General features: G+C 40.4%; 1 protein-coding gene across 12 annotated transcripts in view; it reads right to left on the minus strand.

Annotated features, from left to right (window-relative positions):
- The window catches only part of BRF1 (BRF1 general transcription factor IIIB subunit), a 176,120-nt gene that overhangs the window by 22,370 nt on the left and 131,874 nt on the right, over positions 1 to 21,876 (minus strand). The window lies entirely within an intron of this gene.

Genomic DNA, 21,876 nt, shown 5'->3' on the forward strand with positions numbered 1-21,876 from the left:
TTCTGAGCATTAATACCTTATTTGAAAATCTTAAAAGATGAACAAGAAAGCAGCATAAACTTCATAAACAAAATACATGGTTCTACCATGAACCTGCTTTACATGAAGATGTAAAAACAATTACCAACAATGGCAAAAGTTGATCCATCCAATACTGAACTTATTTATTGCCTCTGCATCTTCCCATTGAATTATGATGTCCATGCAAGCAGGCTGAACGTTCAAATTCCCCATCTATCTATGAAAAAATACACTTCAGAAACGCCATACGAGTGATGTGGTATTGTTACCAAATGGCAGCAACACACAGAGAGCCCTGGAGCAGATTTCTCTCATCTCTCAACAAAAGAAATACGGGGAAGTCATCGAGTGAAGGCTGTCCCAGCAGTCGTGCCCTGGGCTCCTGGCCCATCAGTCCTCCTGGCGGCACAGCAAGCGTGTTTGGCAAAACCACGTTACAACAGCCCTCCCTCATCTGCCATACAGTGATCCCTGCAATACCTCCATCGTCCCCATTAGCAGCTGACAGCATTTAACGCACACTAGCTCAGACACAAAATCATGCCTACAAGGTGTTACATCTCCCAGGAAGCTCAGGAGCTTGGGATCACCAAACACTTTCCTGCAGACATCACCTAAACAATTTCTTCGAGATGATGCAAGAGATGCCAGGCTGATGCTGATGCCTGACCCACCTAATCCAGCTCCATCCTCCTCCCATTTTCTGATATTCAAAAGAGACACAACCAAAGCCAATTGCTCCCAAGCACTGGTGATATTCACCTTGGCCAGTAAGCAAGTCCAGCTGTCTACTCTCTCACGCAACCAGCATTTTTGCGGACCAACTTTTACTTTCCTTTCATGTACGCATTTCAACATCACAGTTTAGATAAGGTGATGCACAAGCCCCTCACATTTTTAAAAGGATTAACAAAATCATAAGTTGAGTAGGTGTCTTTAGGAGCAAGAGCTAAAAAGTTAGACTCTACACGTCAAACTGCAACACAAAGTTGGCTTCAGTTCTGACATAAATAGCGTGCAAGCCTCACATTTATTAAAAACAGATGAAACAAGACCCAATTCTTTTTGAATAGCAGAACTACTAAAGAGACCTGGTGGAGTTTAGCACAGCAGGAGTTTTAGTTGTCTATCACCACACGTTTAAACACTTGAGGACTTTGCAATAAATGCTGAATTGAATTCACCATCAAAAGACAAAATCCATGTTCTATCTCCCAAACCTTTAGCAGCCTAAACAGAAAATGTCACAATTGATTTTCAGCAACGGTACAGAAATAAAAAACAACATTTTGAAGTCTTTAGGGGGTAGATAGATAGACAGATAAACAGCGTGACAGACAGATGGATTTATTGCTATAGGTAATTTTTTACTCCTCCTAAGCAAAAATCAGGCTTCAAATGGATTGATACAGCTAAACAGATTAAGAAAAAAACCGAACTAATGAGTAATTTTATTTTTAAATTCTCTGGTCTGTCAGAACCATCGGCCTAGAGGTATAAAGTGAATACATTTTTTTTCTAAAGCACTACTGTTTTACTTGCATTAAGGTTAAAGAGCTTCCTCTCTCTTTGACTGGTGTCAGATATAATAAAACAGAATCATTTGAAAAGAGAAAAAAAAAAAAACCATCCACAGCTATTATAAGTGCTGTTTTGGAGGCTCTTTTACTCCCTCTCCATTTCTCTGACAAAGTCATTGTGCTGGTTTTGGCTGGGACAGGGTTAATGTTCTTCACAGTAGCTAGTACGGGGCTATGGTTTGGATTTGTGCTGAAAACAGTGTTGATAACACAGGGATGTTTTCGTTACTGCTGAGCAGTGCTCGCACCGAGTCAAGGCCTTTTCTGCCCCTCACCCCACCCCACCAGCGAGCAGGCTGGGGGTGCACAAGAAGCTGGGAGGGGACACAGCCGGGACAGCTGACCCCAGCTGACCAAAGGGATGTCCCACACCATGTGGCGTCATGCTCAGCATGTAAAGCTGGGGGAAGGAGAAGGAAGGGGGGGGCATTCGGAGTCATGGCGTTTGTCTTCCCAAGTAGCCGTTACACGTGATGGAGCCCTGCTTTCCTGGAGATGGCTGAACACCTGTCTGCCTATGGGAAGTAGTGAATGAATTCCTTGTTTTGCTCTGCTTGCACGCGCAGCTTTTGCTTTACCCATTAAACTGTTTTTATCTCAACCCATGAGTTTTCTCACTTTTACCCTTCCGATTCTCTCCCCCATCCCACCATGGGGGAGCGAGCAAGCAGCTGTGTGGTGCTTAGTTGCCGGCTGGGGTTAAACCATGACAGTCACAAACTACCTTTGGGGTCACTTCGCACCCACAGAACCGCTATTAGGAGTAGGTCTGCAGAGCCCCCCAAAATCCCGAGCCCTCTCGCACCTTGGCTGGCTCCAGCTCTCGCTGGCCAGGAGATGCATTTTTTGTGGGAGGAGGCAGAGCTGGTGTATTCATAGATTCCCTCTTCTTTCTAAATTTAGCAGGATTTTTAATACTCCTGATTTAAACAGTGCAGTGAAATACAGAGAGAAAGAAATGCAAGCCAATCTCCGTAAACTCTCAAGGTTGACTGCAAGTGTTTACCAAACGTATGATATTGGCAAGCAGCAGCGGCTGCTGAGCTGATAAGCTGTCTACTCTGCTTACAGACAGGCTCCCACATTTAAAAGGACTGAGAAATAAGCAACTTTATAATACTGCTATAAGGGAATTAATGCTAATATTAGAAAAGGAGTTTGAATAATCGCGCTCTGTAAAATGTAGTCCTACTAAACAGTAAGCTGGACCACTTTCAAAATTACCAAGTAACCCGTTTTCATATAACCTTTTCAACATGAACAACTGACCTGCATCCAGGATCACAATAAATCAGATTCTAGTTTCCCCTTCTGCTTGCTGCACTAAAAAAATGGTCTAAGTAACTGTTCCTACGTAAAATAGTAAAACGTCTATGAGAACAGCAACCAGAGTGGGGAAATAATTTGCTGAAGATTTGTTTCTTTAAGACTAAACCCACTTTAACAGGGTCAACAGAAGCAAGAGGGGTCAAGACAACTCCCCTTCACACCGGGGCGGCTGCTGCAGTTCACAGGCATTTCCCCTCCATGACAGCCAGGAGCTTTCGGCTGCTCCCCACCCCAAGGAGCTGTGACAGCTAAGCTCCCGCGGGAGAAACAAACCTGCCCTGGTGATTTACAAACTTCTTTTAAGATGTTTTCAAACCCTACTGCACTTCTACTTGTGTTATTAGTTGAAAAAAAGTCTGAGGGTGCCAAGTCTCATGCAGCGAGATGAAACTGGGCCAGCCCAGCATTCTCCTCTGTCGCCCATTACTGACCGGGATGTGCAGCACCCTCTGGTTCGACGGGGTTTAAGTTCACCTCCAGCTACAGAGGACCTACAGGATTGTGTAAATGCTTCACCATCACCATTTATCTCTTTCTTCAAGTCTATGAGTGCCTTAAGGAACAAATTCAGACTTAATCTAATCAGATACAGCTCCAAAAAGAGACAAGGATCTTCTTATGTCACTTCAGTATTTGGCCCTCAACCTGTATTTTGACTACGCTGTCTTCAAACACGGCACTCAACCTTACCGCCACCGAGACTTTCCTTCTGCCGTTCCACTGAAATTATCCTTTTCCTCAGTTTCAGCCTAGTTCTGCCGTGCCATATGCTGCTGTTTCCCTCATCTGCACTCTAAATGCTCACACGCTCACGTACGTGTAGGCTCCCATCATCACACTACGGACAGCGTTTCAGTGTTTCCTCTAGATCATCACCATTTTGTTTCTTGCTGAAATCACCCTAATGACTCCAATTCTCTCATCCGTACAAGGGAATGGTTCTCCAAGACAGGCCTAATGCTTCCCTAATCTGTCACGTGCTCTTCTCCAACGCGAAGCCCAAATTGGTCCTTTTGTAGAGCCTCATATCTAATTTGCAGTCCACTATCTCTCCATCTCTTTCAGCCTTATGGCTTTTACAGCTTCTGCTCCCGTGTACGTCTGCATTTCAGATTATATTTCTTTGGATGCATTAGCCTGGATTTTTTCCAAGATGCTTTTTTATTTCCTGCTCTCAGTTATATTTTTTTTCTCAGTGGCACTGCTTTGCATGGTTGTTTTCAGTCTTCTTTGCTGTATGACTCACTTTATTGTCTCCTGCAGATTTCATTAGCACAGTTCTCCATCTCATTACGAAGTAGGACTGGACTTCACACATTGTTCGAGCTTTCCACAAAATATCTTCTTGCAAGTTAGCACCGTTCTCACTGTTTGCTTGGGCAGACATGGTACTCCTCAAAAGGAAAGATCCTGGGGTAAGAGAATCTGCCTAAATAGTCCAAGTTTCCTGAAGTGCTACGAGGAAAATGCTAATGGCATTAGAGAAGCAGGGTATGTTAACACCATTATCTCCTGGAAGATTTTGGGTTTTCCCATGACCTGTTTTGTTAGGTATTTGAAGGTAACTCCTGCCAGGAACAGATGGTGTTCAAGCAGACAACTGGCAAGGGATCTAGGAGAGTGCACTGAGATGGTGTTGTGCGTAAGTCTGGCCAGTTATCCGAAAACCGGTATGAATACAACAGGAGCTGCCAAAAGGCATTGTTTCTGAAAGACAACGTAGTAAGTAGGACAAATAAACCCGTAGGTGAGGAAATTTAAGAAACTTTCTGATGGAAGGATGGTGCCTGGTCTGGTAGCAGCTCCATTTTTGAAGTGTCAAATAGTCTATGAATGGTTGGAAGTGAGTAATGCTTTGACACGTGCCCATATACAAGAATATGATAATGATCTTTCACAGATGTGATGGCACAATTAAAATAGCGGACAAGAGAAGCACTTACTGAGAAATACTTACAAACAAACAAATCTTAATCCTCCACAAAATGCTTTCAAGTGGCTGAATAAATTTCTTCCAAATTTTTACTCCAATATTATCCTACTTAATACCAAAAAAAGGATAACATAGGAGACCTTCAAATGAATTACACTATACATTATGTGTGTGTTTCAGATAATCCCTGCTAACTGTCCAAAAACATTTCATTTTCAGAAATTGCATACTCCTGCAGCATAAACATTACTAATGATGAAAAATAAAACCAGAAGGGATTCATTTCCCTTCTAATGCTAAATATTGCACAAGTAACTACCATCTATGTAATCTTAATGCTGCCTCAACACAATTTCCAAAATCGAATACAAAATTGAGAATAAATTGTTAGGAGATTACTCTTCAAGAGAACTATCGCCAGTAATCTCCTAATATGACCTGTCACTATGACCTTCATGCATATTTTGTTAACACCTTCACTTGCTGCAATGTTTGTGTGAGTCTAAGAGCAATGAGGAGCCCATTTAGGAAGAAGTCCCTTGTGCATTATGCCTCAACAAGCCACAAGCTTGAAATATCCATGGAACCGTTTAAAATATTTACGGCCACCAAGGTCAAGCCCTGGAGATCCTGGACAGAAATCTATCACACCTATCACACTCTGAGAAATAGAAATATATCCTTCAAACTTCCCCCCCTCAAAAAAGTATGTTTAACAAAGACTTAAAAGCATTGTTTTAAGCAAACCCTGCAGATACAGGGAAACTCATATAGAATATGTTTTCTCTGTCCATAACGCACCTCTCTGCAACACATAAATAACATTAATCTTTACAATGTCCCCTATAAAATCTGGATGTAAGGGGTCCTAACCACAAGATTTAGTACCTTTATTTCGAATTACAGTATTTGTGGGGAGCAGAGGATGCTGCAGGTGGGAAGCCAGAGACAGCATTACAATTCCAAGTGCCAAACACTGCAGCAGAAAAGCCCCGTAAAGCTGTTTACCAAAGACAGCCCTGATACACTATTACTCATCAGGGGATGGCAGGGCTAGAGCAGCTGCTGCGCTTGAGATCGTGATGTAATTCCTAGTACTGTTGCAGGAGCTCCACTAAATGTCCTGAGGTTTCATCACCCTTTGTACGCCAGCTCCATAGTTCTCTCATATCAGTGCATATACCTACCATTTAATGGACATATAGGCATCTCCGCATTTTGGAACATCACAATTAATTTAGAATTCATTTTTTGCCCCTTAAACATCCCTCCTTGGTACATGACCTTTACATGATTTTGGTTAGGGTATCTTAAGCATGGTCACATGATTTTGATTACGATATGACATTTCCATAATCGAGTGAGTAATTCAGGGGAAGTTCTAGTTTTCTGTAGGCACCATTTTGAAAAAAGTTGTTTGCTCTGTTCCTCCCGTTTAAACAGCAACATGTTCCTTCTCACTCTAACCAACAACTGAATGCCATGGAAGAGCTACAAGGCCCACAAAATGATACTTGCATAACCATTAACTAAATGTTTGCTGTGATCAAGGCAATAATTAAAAACCATTAAAAACAAGTCACAGGCTGACACAGCATCAGTCTCAACCCTTTCAGGCAACGAGAACTGTCACTAAAAGTGACAACCTTCTGGCTCATCAAGGCACAGGCAAAAAAAGGGCCCCAAGAAATCTTTTAATTTTTTTAACAAGATCCTAGTCTATCTCACAAGTGAGGTTTTCCACTGCCAGATGGTCGATAGGAATGCTAATGGAAAGAGTTGAAGCTGAAATAAATCTGCCACTTTTCATCAATCACAGACAACCGTGTCATCAATAAGCAACTCGTGTTATGACAAACTCCCTTTGGTTCACTACAAGCAAAGCTGATAAAACGCATCACACCTACGTATTCATTGCTGACATTGGGCAACTTTAATGTAAGCATTTTTGAAGGTTAAAGATTATTCTTTCCCTAGCAATGCTGTGATTTTGGATTCACTCTGAAAAATTGCTCAAAAGAACAGCTTCTAAATGTTAGAAGCCATTTAGATAGTAGCTCAGTTGGGGGGAAAAAAAAAGCCACCAAAAAACCCCCCAAAAAACTCCAAAAATCCTCTTAAATCAGCTACTGTGTAATAGAAATTCACTCTTTATTTTCAAGTCTTTGCCTACACACACAAGGTGCACTCTCCACTGTATGGAAAAGATAATTATAAAAGGATAACCATGCGACAGGCTGACAGTCCATCTATCTCTCTTTCACTCCACTCCAGCCCTTCCAAATGTCTGGGGACCACAAAATCCAACAGAGGAAGAAGTCACAAAAATAACCAAGTTCCTACGCTCTTTGTGAAAATCAAATGTAGGAAGAGGAGACCCAAGAGAGTTCCACCACCAAAGGGGAAAGAGTTGACCACGTCCCACGCAGGTATCAGCTGGCCAACAGCTATGTGCCTCGCACCAGAAAACCCATCTCTGCTTGCAGGAAAGGCTCACAGAGGAGAGCTGGGGCTCTTGCTCCAGGGGAAGAAGTGAATGACCAAGGGAAAGAAGACGGCAATCAGCAGAAAACTAGACTTTGCTAGTTCCACTGCTCATGGCACAGGTTGCTTTATAACCATATTTATAACAGAGGCTTCCAAATCCAGCCATGGTAAGAATTGTGCCTTTTTGCTTTCACTGACTATTGTCCATCAGTGTTTCGAAATATAATTGCAAAAACAAGACTCTATGATTAGGCTAAGGAAATCTAATATTTTCCCAATTTAGAGGCAATATGGCATTCAGTTGCTTGAAAGAAAAAAGAATAAATGACAAAAGTTACTACAGCACAAGAGAAAACGAGTCACTTCAAATCCACTTATGGAGACACAGGAAATGATAATTAGCCCAAACTTTATAACTTGCCTATCAGAACAGCAATAAACACATTACTAAAGATACTTCTCCCTCCTCGCCAAATTATGAACTCCCAGTATCTAACTTACAAAGACTCAAAGTCAACGCGAAAAACTCCCAAGCTGATTTTGCGATTCTCACTGGGCAAAATCATGCCAACGCGGACACTCCTTTGCCTTCCCTTCGTCACCCAACTGAGAGAGAGGACACCTTTGTAACGCTGAGCATCAGATACAAAGCAGTCACATTTTGCTTGTGTTTTGTTTGTTTGGGTTTTTTTTTTCCTGTTTTTTTGGCATCCATCCAAGTGTAACTGTGCTGGATGGGATCACTGGCACAGCACGATCGCCCTTCAATATCATTTTGAAAGAATATCAAACTGTGTGTGCACACAGAGAACACTGTTGATCCATTTTATGAAATAATGAATGCCAGGATGAGTATCCCAATATCTTCAAAATTTAAAACCAGCAATTTTTATTCCAGTAATAATACTCTGAAAGATAATACGTTAGAGTTATTATAGACTGCTGCAGCATCATAGATTAGTCTCATAGTATTGATCTTCAGGAGACCAAATGGCAGATATGTGAATGTTCCCTACAGTTTAATCAGTGAGCACCTTTCTATGTTTTTGAATCATTTTTTCTCCACTTTCCTATTTAATCTTTTTTTTGTGCTTTTAAAGTTGAAAGGAAAACACAGCTATTTTTTTCTTTTCATGCAAAATGAAAGGTTCTTTTTCTAGATTTTGAGAAAGACTGCAGTCAAAACAGTACCTAAAAGCCTAAGTTAGACAGAAAGACAATAAATAACACTGAGATACACTTGATAAGAGCTAAAGAAAAGCAAGATCATTAAACACAAGATTGATGCCCATCCTAAAAAACATTGCACAAAAGAAAAGAAAGGAAAATATTTGCAGCAATAGCGATAGACAGCATGTTTAGCAACTTATCAGGGAAAGCTGTAGCACAAATTGGCAAAAATTCAGATGTTCTTAAGTAGATTGTTTTACCGTTTCCTTCCAAAAGCGTGCACAAAGCCTGAGAACATCCATTCAGTCAAGGACCTGCCTCGTTAGGGACCGAGTCTCGCAATTCTTCCCAGTGCCTGCATACATACCAAAATACACATTGCTCCACAGTTTCACAGCATGAACCAAAGTCCACGGAGGTCAGCGGGACAAAATCCAACTCTAGGTATGTTACAGTATAGGAAATCTTAAGGTGAGCCATAAATAGAAGGCCTGGGTGATTGAAATTGCTTACCTAAAGCATTCCCTATCTCATCTTAATGACATTTTTAAAGCAGCTATGTTTAAATTCCTCTTTAAAAACTCTCTTGACTATTAGGGCTTCTACAGCTCCTGGCTTTGACCCTTTGGTTATGGTGGTAAACTGAGAGTGTTTAAATCATTTCAGATTTACCCTGTTAAGTGAATTTAAATTGGAAGCTGGCCAGGTATCTCTGCAGCTGTGACGTGGAGCATGGCGCAAAGGCAAGAGGAGCTCTGCTGTTGAGAGAGCTTTAGTAAAAGATAAATCTCCCAATAAAAGCCTGAAAATCTTGATCAACCTTTAAAATTACTTGGAAGTAGAGCCTAACATGGGTACCCTCAGCTCCACCATGTCTCCTGCAGTGTACACCCAGCACCCTGCCCAGCCCAGGCAAGAGCACCACAAACATCAGCTCCTAAAACTGCGGTCTGTAGACAGGTAGGTTATTAAAGGTCTTGATTACTGTGCTAGAAAAAGTCTTAGCTATTTCATTTCCTTTAAAATGGGTTTTAAAATGAAATCAGCAGATATTGAAATTGAAAAGAAAGGTAAAGTAATTTAGACAAAAATGCATCTGTAACTGCGGCTGGCCTCTCGCAAGTACTCTGCAAAACCCATCTTAAATCTGGACTTCCCTGAGTTGCAAATCCTATCAGCAAATGCTGAACTTGTGTTTTCTAGTGTCTGGTCTTCACCAAAAAGTTAATATAACGCTGTGCTTAATACCTGTGAGCTACTGAAGTAGCAACAAAGTAATGAATATATCCTATACTGCAAGCCCACTCAAGGCCTTGGATCTCAGGATTTCCTACTGCTTCGTAATTTAAGACCTACTTATGTTTTAAGGAGTAATTTTAAATTCCAACCCAAAGCTAATAGAAAACTACAGCCTAGTAATCATCGGATCTTAGAAATGTTCTCTGTCAATTCTCCCAATGAGATAGAAAGAAATGCCTAAAAGCTGCATTTTCTCCAACAGCTATTTAAAGAACTTTTTCTGTAAAACTTGTTTTTTTATATATATACACACACATGCATATATATACACACATACATATATATAAAATTCCAGAACCTGAAGATTACCATGTGCTGAAAGACAAACTTTTGATGTGATTTAATTATTTTTGTATTTTCTGTAGTTGAAAAAAATATGAGTTATTTATCCACTCCTGGATAAAATATAGGAAGCACCTGGAAAATGCTGATCCAGTAAAACCAGCAAATCTTCCAAACAAGTTTGGGCAAATGAATCCCGGAGCCGGGTTTCCCATCCATCACACTGGGAGCCGTGCATTGTTTTTCCAAGGCAGGGTTTGAGATGGCAAGCCTGACCTACAGCCATCGCCGCATTGTTGGTGCCAGCGGGTGAAGGCTCCAGAGCAGGAGCAGGCTGCTGCTTCCTGATAAATCACTCCTAAACACAATGGGACTCTGCCAGACAAGAGCGTCTACGGTTCCTTTTGATGTTAAAGGTTTTTCTAATCTCTTCAGGTTAGATTAAGAGAGAGGCAGCCAGGGTCAGCAAAGGTCAGCCAGATGAGGTTAATTTTTGTAGAAACCTTTCCCTTCCAACCAAGACCTCTCCAGCTAGTCAGTCACTTGCTAGTCGGTTATTTTGCATTATACAGAATTTATGATTTCTTATGGCTTACACACACCACACTTTACACTGGACTCACTTCACTGGTTGCAAAAAAATACCCCAGACCCCAGTGGCTTTAAATCCTTAATTAGCCCTTTCTTTTCCTTTTCTTCCCTTCATGCTTCCCCTCCCTCTTTTTTTTTTTTTTTTAATAGAACAGAATTAAGTATCGTCATTTCACGCTTTTAGAGTTAATGAATCAGTATTTAGGTTTATTTTCATGAAATGGATGACACAGTCTGTCTGAGCCATACCAGATCAATGTATGTAATCCAGTTAAACCAAATTATTTCATTACCTCAATGCTTTGCAGGCGAAAAGGAACAAGAGTATTTTAAGAAATAATAGGGAAATAAAAACATGGATGTATGGATAAAAAGTTGTTCTGTTCCTACAGGGATTTACGCAAATTTATGTATATGTACTCTGAACTTTTCCCATGATGAGACTGAAGCTTTTTCAGCAAGCTTCTCTCTTATACTTTTGGAGTATGTATGTTCTGACTTTAAAAATAAAAGTTATATAAAATCTGACAGTAAGGCCCAATAATAATTTTCTATTCCACATTGCCCAAAGTCCAAAATCACATTTGGGCTGGACGAGGTTATAGGCAAAGAAAGCTCTTATTTCACCAGTGGGTTTAGAAGATTTGAAGAGGTGTGGCAGAAGCGGTATCATGAATGAACACATCAGCAAAAGGTCAGTTTTTTGCACGGCCACATCATTGAGAGCTATTCATGATCCTAATCTTCTGGACACTGTCCAGAGGAGGAGGAGGAGGAGAGCTCCCAGAAGGTACAGCCTGATGTAGGAATACCCAGAGAAAGCTCACAGGAGGCATCCATCAGCGACATGACCAACCTGAACTGCTCTCCTACCCACCTTGTTCCACAAACAACCTACAGAAAGGAGTTCATCTTTCTTCTACTCTGTTCCCATCAATTTTTTTCTGTAATATTTCAAGAGGTATGAATAAAGTGCAAACATATTTAAGATGTGCTATATTTGCATGTCAATTTTTTTTAAGCCTATATTGCTTGTACACAGTTCATTTGGCAGGAAATGGAAAAAGAACAAGTCTCTAAGCCACTTTCATCTAAGTAGCATATTTAGGCACAGAATTAACCCTTAAATTGACTTACTAAAGCCCAAACTGGAAGGGCCCGTCTCTGCCTCCAGGAACCGGGCAGCAGGCGATGCTGCCTTGTAATAACCAGTCCTATGTTTTAAAACACCCCGATTTCTGTCTTGCTTCTCTTCATCTAATCCTTTGATTCACTGTTGACTTTAATCTCCATTATTAATTCATCAGATGACTGATTGATTCAACTACAGCTTTAATCTGACAATCGTATCGCTCAACTTCAGCAACAGTAGTTTTAGTTAGGACTCCAAATTATTTTGTTTCTTTACTGCTGCATGATAAAATCCATGCAGAAGCGTTACAAAACCATTTTTCTATAAAAACTACTGTGTCACCACTCTGGACAGGCAAAGATAACCTTACAAAATAAATATGCCAGCCACTTCATTCCGCTTCCAAATTTGTATGCGTGTCCTTCATACTTCAGATCTCAAAACACTCAGATTAAATACGTTGATAACTTCTTAAAAGAACACTATGCTGTAAAGTAGCATATATTTCCTTCACATAAAAACCACATCTAAAACTGTTTCTGAATAAAGAGACAACAGACTATTAAATACACGCCCAACACTTCTATTCTGTACAGGACCTGAGAGTGCTCTCAGTGTCTTTGCATCTTCCAGTGCTCCAAATTAGCAAGGTTGCACTCAACTCTGAATATCAATACAGATTTCAAACCTATCGCACCATGTCACGCTGTGGGCTCTAATAACCTCACCGTATCCTTCCCCTGCCAGCTATCACAGTCCTGCTTGAATGGAAAGATTTCAAATCATCTACAGCTTTTGACAGGTGCTGAGCCAGGCGATGCCTTGAAAGAGCACTTGGAGTGAGGGTTCTCCACGTGCACGTGCACCCGGGAGGTGGACTGCAGGTCCTGAGGTCCATACACGCTATACTCCACTCTGTACCTTCCCATCCAACCTCTGTAGCAGCACCGGTTTCTTCAAGTGTAAAATATGAGGAGAGAGGAAAATATATGTAAAAGCTGGTCGTTTCCACCCTTACTTCTTTCTGGGTCACAAGGAAGGGGTCTGTATGACAGAAGAGAAAGAGATGGGCTGCTCTAGAGCAGGTGGGGAAGTTACCTTGATTCCTGCATATCCTAAACACGGCAATGGGTTTGTGCAGTCTATCGTTGTGCTGTACTGGAGGAAGGGGAAAATGCTGAGCAGAAATTTCTGACTCACAATAAATTAGTAATTCAACAACAGAAGAAAAAGTTAAATTTGCTGCATATATCTTCCAAGACCACATTTAGAAATTATCTCAGTATGTTTCATCCTATATTTAGTAACAGCTGCAGCAAGGTAAAACTGAAATCAGTCAGCACACCAGAAGCATCACCGGGTAATGGAACAGCACTTACACAAATGACTAAGTTACAGCACACTGGCCAATTTAAAACTAATTATGTAGATGCTGTTAAATATTATGTGAACAAACAGTACTTCAAGTTTTGCAACAAACTGCTATAACTTTCCAATACTGTACCCAGCCATGGTGAAAGAACTGCAGTCATAACCACATAATGATTGCCAGCTCTCCAGCCTGGCAATGCGTACAAACATCAAGAAACAAGAAGCTTCATGTGACTGCTCTCCTAGTTTGGGTATTAGTCTTGGTAAAATAACATATGCCATACTGTAGTGAAAAAAAGTTAATTTTTTGTTTGTTTTGTTCCACTTCCTTCAACATTTAACAAATATTCGCTGAAGACTCAACTTCATTTGCAAATCTAACACACATCAGACATACACTTCCCCTGGTTTATACTAAAAAAATGAGCAGACATATACTGTAAAGATCAACAAGCAGACCTTGCTGGACTAGGAAAATCAATTCAGAAACCAACCATTTTCCACCCGTGAAAACGCAAAGAAATAAATGGGAAAAATCTACAGACGGAGAACGAGCATTTCCCAGCGCTGAAGCACTCCCAGCCGTGACAGCAAGACGTGCACCTCTAGGGTTTGATAACAAGAGCCATAACACTTCCTATTGCTTTGTTTCTTCCCACTCCCCTCACCCCCCACATCACATATAACTGTTTTTGCTAACACGCTATTAAAGTTCAAGAGACTGCACATACATATTTATATTAAGTCCCCCATTAGACCCACTGAGTGTAATTTGGAAGAAAAAAGCTTGCAGATCATTTTCTTATAACCAACCTGAAAATGAGAACATACATAAACAAGGCACTCGCAATCCAACTGTCACACAAAATTATCTTCTGGGCTAAAATTGCTCCTATTTGGTCTTAAAATGCAAGATGAAATTATTTCAGACTGTCACAAAAATCCCCTCTGCATTTTTGCACTGCCCAGCCGACCTCCCCTGGAATTTGACAAGGAGACAATTTTCTTGAGTGGGAGGCAGAAAAGCAATATCCAATTTATATTAAACAAACAAGAAGGCTGCTGTAAAAATAAGGAGACTTGACCTGGGTCTGGGCCACGAGGTCGAGCCAGATCAATGCCTTTTTAGTTTTAAATTGAAGGCATTCTAATCATTTGGGGTAAATGGAACCGAGCGCTAGATTTGGCAGACGCTTCGTATTGCTGAAACACTCGCACAAACCTAGATGTGTCCTCACCCAATCTTGAAGGGTTTATTTATATACATTTCTTGAAGGTTCTCATGAGTCCAAATAAATGACAGCTCAGGAACACTCCTCTGCAGTCCCAGCAGTACATGTTCCCTTATCCTTACACTAAACCAAATTTTGACAACATTAAATGTCTGTACTATAAAATTTGAATGCTCTTAATGAATGATGTACAACTAGAGATGATTTGCAGCATCACTGAACTTACAGAAATTGGTACAGTTGACATCAAGAAAGCTTCTTTACATTATTTCTCCTATTGTTAAGCTATTCCAGGGGCATTTTTCTCCAATTATATTTTACAGAGTGAAAATACAGGTGGGTTAGTTGCCATGCTGAAATTTTGGCATTTTATTCTAGTACTCAAAAACTAATGAATCCCAACCTGGGAATCTTAGGAAAAATACTCCATTTTAATAACATGACAAGCTAGAAAACCTTCAATTTCATTTCTCTTAACTCACTGGCAGAACAGGCATGGAAGGGGGAAACGATTCTGTAACTCGCCTCCCGCAGGAGGAGGGAAAGGATTGAGGGATGAAGGATGAAGGAATGAGCTTTTTGGTAACCTCACCCTAACGAACCGACGCTGCGTGACAGGAAAGTGCCGAGCTGCTGGAGTAACTGCTGAAATGACTTGGGAGTCAGTGGCAGAAGCAGCTCCTGCAGCGGCAGCAGAAGCGCAGCCAGACCCTGCAGGCGGGGGACGGGCGCTGTGCCGGGTGGTGGCTGGGAAGGAGCTCCTTTCCCAACGGTACAGAGCGCAGCCATGCAAAGCTCTACCCGTACATGTTTCAGAGTTTAGTGCGGCTGTATTTTTAGGAGTATCGAGCCCGTCAGATGTGAAAGAAAACTGCTATCGTTGGTATCAGGGGAAACTGATCTTCAGAATAGCCTGAGTCATCAGAATAAACGTCAAATCCTGACAAACACCTGCCGGCTTCTGGAAGGATGGATTTGGGGAACTGATTTTTCTTTTTTTTTCTTTTTTGGGGGGAAAAAGAAAATTCTTTCCCCATCCTTCTGTCCTATCTCAGTGTCAAGAGAAATGAATTTGAGGGTAAAGGGATAACCTGCCACACGGTTCCCCGGACAGTGTGCTGGTTCCTGCCTCCCAAGCCTTTTGTTGGCATCTGCTTAACTCCATGTCTGCTCAGGAGCCCACTGCTACATGCAGAAGCAATGCATTTTTCCTCCTGTGTCCTCACTTAATGAAGAAGGAAAGGCTGGTGGCCATCACATTTTAGCATTCAGAAGCTAAAAACACACGCTCATTTTAAAACATGTTGGGTCAGATACATTTCTTTTCAGATCTTGCCTCTGATTTATCTCCCTATTACAAAAGGCTTCTTAGCTCATATGAACAGCAGTAACCTGCAGCATTAGCCAGGTTACAACATTACTACAGGCTTTACTAGATCAACTCCTCAAATCAACTGTGAACAAGTAAATGCATGTGTCAGCTCCTTTCAAGGTCATTCGTAAAGCTCTCCCCCATACAGCTAACTTTAATAAGGAGATGCATGACTTGAAAAGCAGAGCCTTGGAAGTCTTGAATTCATTTTTTCTTGGCTTTGCTTTTTGTAAATAAAATACTAAACATAATTTGTATAAGCTTGTCCCTCTAAAAGTTACAAGACTGGAAAAGATTGGTAAGATTTATTATAAGTGGAGGTACTTATCAAATGTCACCGTTTTCCTGTTCAAAATGACTAATCATTTTGATTAACCTTTGATTTAAATGATTATACCACAGCAAAGCACAAACATACATAAAATTACACTCCAAAGAAACTCTCAAAGCGCAGATCACATAAGAAAACAGTTATGTCAAAGTGGTTAGAGAATTTATTTACCACGTACATAATACTCAAACCAAAAGCTGACTCCACACGCTCAACGGGAAGGCTCCCACCACATGTGCATTCATACCCAGCAATCACAGCCTAGTTAATCCCGTAGCCAACACAAGACTGCTTCCAGAGGAAAAAACAAAAATATCAACCAAATAATAATTAAGCTATAGAAGAAACACTTTAACTGCCATTTCAACAAGTACTCCCAGTATCTTCTGTAAGGAATTTTATTCCAGGTGGGAAATTGGTGCTAGCATGTTAGTCACATACAAAAAGAAGGCCTGAAGCAGCACAAGACAGGAAATAAAATTTAATATCTCACTTTGAGTAAATACACATGAATTCCAAACCATGTAACAGACTTCAAAGCAGAGAGAGAAAAACAGGATATCAAAGGTAAATGAGACAAAGAGCTGAAAGACAATTCTGAAAAATAAAAATATATGGTGGAAAATTAAAGCATATGAAAACACTCTTAAGATCCCATCTCGAAGGGCCAATTTGTACACAGAATGCATACCACCAAAGTTAGCATGGAAAAGACTCTCTCTCAAAAGCTTCCTGTCTGCCAAACACAGCGACTTCAGACACCCAGGAATCCCTTGGATTATTAAAGCTGAGCTTTATTTCATGCCATTTTGGATTGATCTAAGTAATCTGGAAAACATGAGCTCACGCTCCTCCCCTCCACAAATACCAGTATCCTATGTAAAATAAACTAAAAATATTGTACATTTAAAAACCCATTTGCTTTGGGTTTATAAAAGTAAACTATAAGCCATGGCCAATGTAGAATAAGCATTCAGGACAATCAGATTTGTAGCTGAGTTAGGAGCACCCAGCCAAGACGTGGCATGGCACTCAGCACACCTCCTCCACCTGCCGAAACAGTAAAACTACAAATCAAGGGATTATCATTATCAATAATCCTGGATGTGAAGGAAAGAGGCGGTTTGGGGCTTCTTCCCTCCTTATTCCCCAGGAGAAAGAAATATAGATTCTGCTGGACATCTGCAGTATCAACAAGTGAAGAGAAAGTTTTCGGGCTGGGTGTGATAAATCGCACCCCATGCTTCCTCCCTCCCTCCCACAACTTGACCAAGAATAATCTGGCAAAGTCAATGAGATCAAAACAAACTTCTGCCTCACGGAGTAATATGCACATCCCGGCCACCAGAAAGGGCCAGCTGTGAATGGGGGTCAGAGCTGGGGGGAGCCAGGCGCAGTGCTCCCATCGCCTCGCAGCGGGGAGCTGACTCCGTCTCCCCGGGCTCCTTCTGCAGCGTGGGATCGTCAGGCTCCTCCGAAGCACCTAAATTAGGCTTCTGCCCATATTTTACCCCCTCCAGAGGAATCTGATTCCAATTAGAGCCAAGAAAGTACCAAGTAATTTATCAGATTAAATGAGATGCCGAACACTAGGCTGTGGAAAAGTACTACATGCATTCTCCCAAATAATAAAGGGGATTCTTCTGGTGTCATGACACTCATTGAAAAGCCAACAAAAATGTAGCTGGAGCAGATGCTAATTGAAACTGTCCTTCCTAGGGCAGGAACTTGAGCAGCAGAACAAGTCCCCGATACTTCAAACGCACAGTTTGCAATACCCAGATCCCGTGGCTCCGAAGCACAGGTGGAGCCACGTGCCAACGTGTACAAGCAAAATGGATGGTTGATAAATACAAGTGAGACCACGGAGAGAATTTGGAGGTGAATTTCCAAACCTAATCAAATTTGAGATCTCCACCAAGGGCTTTTGTCATATTCGTAGCAAGCATGATTTGGTTTTCTATTATATATTCATATGCTTCCATTCAGAACAACCTTGTTTCATTACAACGGATTCAGCTGTGCTTTGCAGTCCTGCTTCATTTCTTCCAAGGCAAATTCTTCAGGAGATTAACCTGACACATTTATTCCCCCGATGATATATCCTGTCTTTTCTGATATCATTACCAATTTCAAGCACATAGCAATAAATAGGCTTAAAATTTTTAAAAAGTAGTGACTTGCAAGCTTCCTCGTTCCCACATTTTCTTGGTACAACACATTTCACTCTACAAGTAATGTTGTAAGATTCAGCTCAAGGAAATATAAAATAAATTATCAAGCTTCTAACCAAAAGCTTCCAGACCTAAAACCCCTCTTTATTGGACTTGAAGAGCTCCAGCACATGGCACAGCTCTAACTGGAGTTCAGGTTTTAAGTAGCTCAAAGTGGCAATTGTTCCTTTCTAGGAGTTCAACATATTATTCTTATGCTTCATATGCACAAAAGACATTAGTGAAGATAAACTGTGCAACTGGTAATTGAAATTAAAGCTGCAACATCTATTATGGTAACATCCACCGTGCCACATCTCTAACACACAGAGAATGAAACGGCTTTTGCATACGAAGCACCAACTGTGGTACCCACTGGAACAAAAATGCATTAAGAAATGTAATGAAATACATTTACACAACATAAAATTTCCTAAAATTACTTATATTGTCATTACCAGTCTTCTACCATCTTGACAGATACAATAAGTAAAACCCCAGTATAACTCCGGGAGATGTGTCTGAGAAAAGCATGTCTTTTTCTAAAAGTTGCACAGAAAGAAACCTGTTCAGTTTGCTTCTCAAAATATTGATGTATATAATGTCTACTCATCTAAAAAGGAGAAATCTGCATGATCTTTGGAAGAATTCTTTGAAAGTGCCTTCCTAAAAAAATTTCAGAAAATACCAAACATTTCTGAGATTTCAAAATCAGTATTTTTTATGAAATAATATGTAGATAAACTATATAATCTTTGGAATCCAAGTAAGCATTAAGTGATTATAGTAGCAACAAAGCTGTATTAAAAGGGCCACCAACTGAAAGAAAATCCAGTTTAAGCATGTTCCTGGGACCACGCATTAGCGTTCCAGCTTCTTATAAATTTCTTGCAAATCAACAACTTTTTACAAGACTGTAAAATTTGCTTATCATTATCACATCAGTAAACAAAAGTTTTTCTAATTTTTTAACTGATTAACACTGTAACTGCTAGTTTATGTCATATTAAAAAAAGAAAAACCACCCAGAGATTGCACCATGTCTGGCCGGGGTAACCATTTTTTTAGAGATAATCTGGAGTCCTCTATGCAGCAATAACAACGCAGAGTATTTTACAGCAAGGGGCAATTAGAAAGATGGAGATGAAGATCCACTTTCTATTTTCAGGGTGCTACATACTGTATATGAAGCTGATTTCTAAGACACATGACAAACCTGGTCGCATTACCTGTCCAAACCTGGTGAGGTATGTAAAATCTTGGCTTGCAAAAGGAAAGCAATAAAGATATTTATTTGTTAAAAAAAAAAATAAAATGTACTTTCCTAATTTTATACCTTTACAACAGTGCTGCTTTAATCACCAAGAACGAGTATTCCTTTCCCAGCCTGTAAAGCTCCCTGTAACTTGGTACTGGTACCTTCTAATTGGGACCAGGACTAAATCAGTAGCTCTTTAAAAGCTGACTAGAACTCAGATGAACTAAAGGACCTGATCAAAGCATTGGTTATGCAAGGTGCTACTGTAGTCAAATGCAGCTTACTAAATATTTAAGACATATAAAGATAAACTCGCAGGACTGTAAATCACTACAAACCAAAACGGTTAGCAAGATCTCTGCCAGTGACTCCTGGATAAAGATACATTATGTGCTTCATTCATTTTCTAATGAGCAACGTTCAGGGTTTTTATTATTATTAATTGCATATAAATTACCATGATTTTTGTATCACTGGGAAAGTATTTAGCTGTTCACCTCTCAGAGGAACAATGCTGAACAAAGGCAATGAATGCATGGCGTATAAGAACAATGCAGAACACAGAAATTTATGCATGCCATGTAAAAGGCATGGCATTTAGACTACTAGCAAAAAAATCAAAAGCATGTCATAAATCTTTAATTGTAAAAAAAAAAAAAAAAAAAAAGTCCAACTAATGGTTTGCCAAGTCCTTGATATTATTTAAGCAAGAACACTGCCTGCTTCTGGAGTGCGAAATCTCCTTAACTCACATATCTGCATGTATCCCCAGCCTCCTCTCAAGTGTTCTGCTGCAACATTCATTGTATCCGAGATCTGCTAATCATCATCAGGAAACTCTGTTATGCATCTTAAGGACGTACTTTAGGCTCTCAAGAGGAAAAATAAACATGTTTTATTAGCTGCTTTTGGAAAATACTGATTTGTATTTATTTAGAAACCTTTTCAAGTTGCACCACTGTTAAATTAAATATTTATGGCATGATTTTCCAAAGAGTTTAACACCTGTTAAAGAGTTTAACGTGCTGATTTCAACAGGAGCTCCGAGTGCCCAACATTTCTGCAAACCTCAGAAGCGACAAGGTTCAGACGTGGTGAAGCAGCTCGAGTGTGGATGCTACTGCCGAGCTCTGAAATGCAACGGGGATCCCGACCAGCCCCTACTTCCCATTGCAGCATTGCATTTCAGACAACTGAATCGGCCATATTTTGCTAGAAATACCAGAAATATGACTCATTAACACCTATTAAATCCAAAAAAAGTACAGGTTAACTGCTGTGAGTTATTCCTCAACGCATCTTCACTTTCCTTCACTAGTGGAAAACTGATGTGCTCAGGTCATTAGACATCACCCCAAGTAGCAACTTATAGAGGAGACTAAAATCCACAGCGAGTCAAGAACTGGAAAGCAAAGTTGTTGATATTAAGAGTGAGAAGTTGAACGAGGATGAAGCCATCTTGGTAAAATACAGAATAGAGAAGGTACAGCAAAGAAAGAAAAGATGTTTGGTACACTGCAAAAACCTGTATCCCGGTGACAGTGAGGCCAGAGGCGCAGTCCTCAATTTTGGCTGAGAAGCAAAGCTTTGGCTTTGGCATTTGGCTTCTCAGCCAAAACTGAAGACCATGCCTCTGACCTCACTGTGAAATGAAGTCAAAATAAGGGGTTTGGGTCTAGACATCCTTATTTTGCTCAGCTTCTGAGGGACATGCACTTACTAACCCTCCCAGCTTCACTCTTTCAGGTATCCTACGTCTCCTGTTCTTGTACAAATATATGATTTCTTGCTGCCCTCCCACCCTCCCTCATCCTTTACCCACTCTCGGCTGTAACACATGCCTAAATCTGAACTATGGAGCAAAGACACCATCTTACATTTCAGAATGAAATACCTAGATTTCCTTGTGGCATCATGCCTATACTTCTGGAAGCGAAAAACTGTGTATTTTAGGCAGTAAATAAACATGTAACATCTAAGTAAGAAATTACTATACATAGGCACGATTCAAATGATCATCCGACATGGTTTCATAAACTGAAGACGAATAAAATAGTTGAATATTGCAGATAGGACACATCAATCTCCTTATACACTTTACAGCACACTACAAATCTGCCCGGCAAGTCGAATATTTTACTCATTAAAATAGTAGCTTTCATCACACTATAAAACATTTGCAAATGCAGACCAGAAAACCGACAAGCATATTTACTGTAAAGCTCTATATTTGTGTCATCAATTAACAACAAAAGTTTGGAATAAAACTAAAATA

Source organism: Nipponia nippon, unplaced genomic scaffold (genome assembly GCF_047370975.1).
Source record: "Nipponia nippon isolate SJK-2023a ecotype South Korea unplaced genomic scaffold, ASM4737097v1 scaffold_11, whole genome shotgun sequence".
In the NCBI taxonomy this organism is placed as follows: Eukaryota; Metazoa; Chordata; class Aves; order Pelecaniformes; family Threskiornithidae; genus Nipponia; species Nipponia nippon.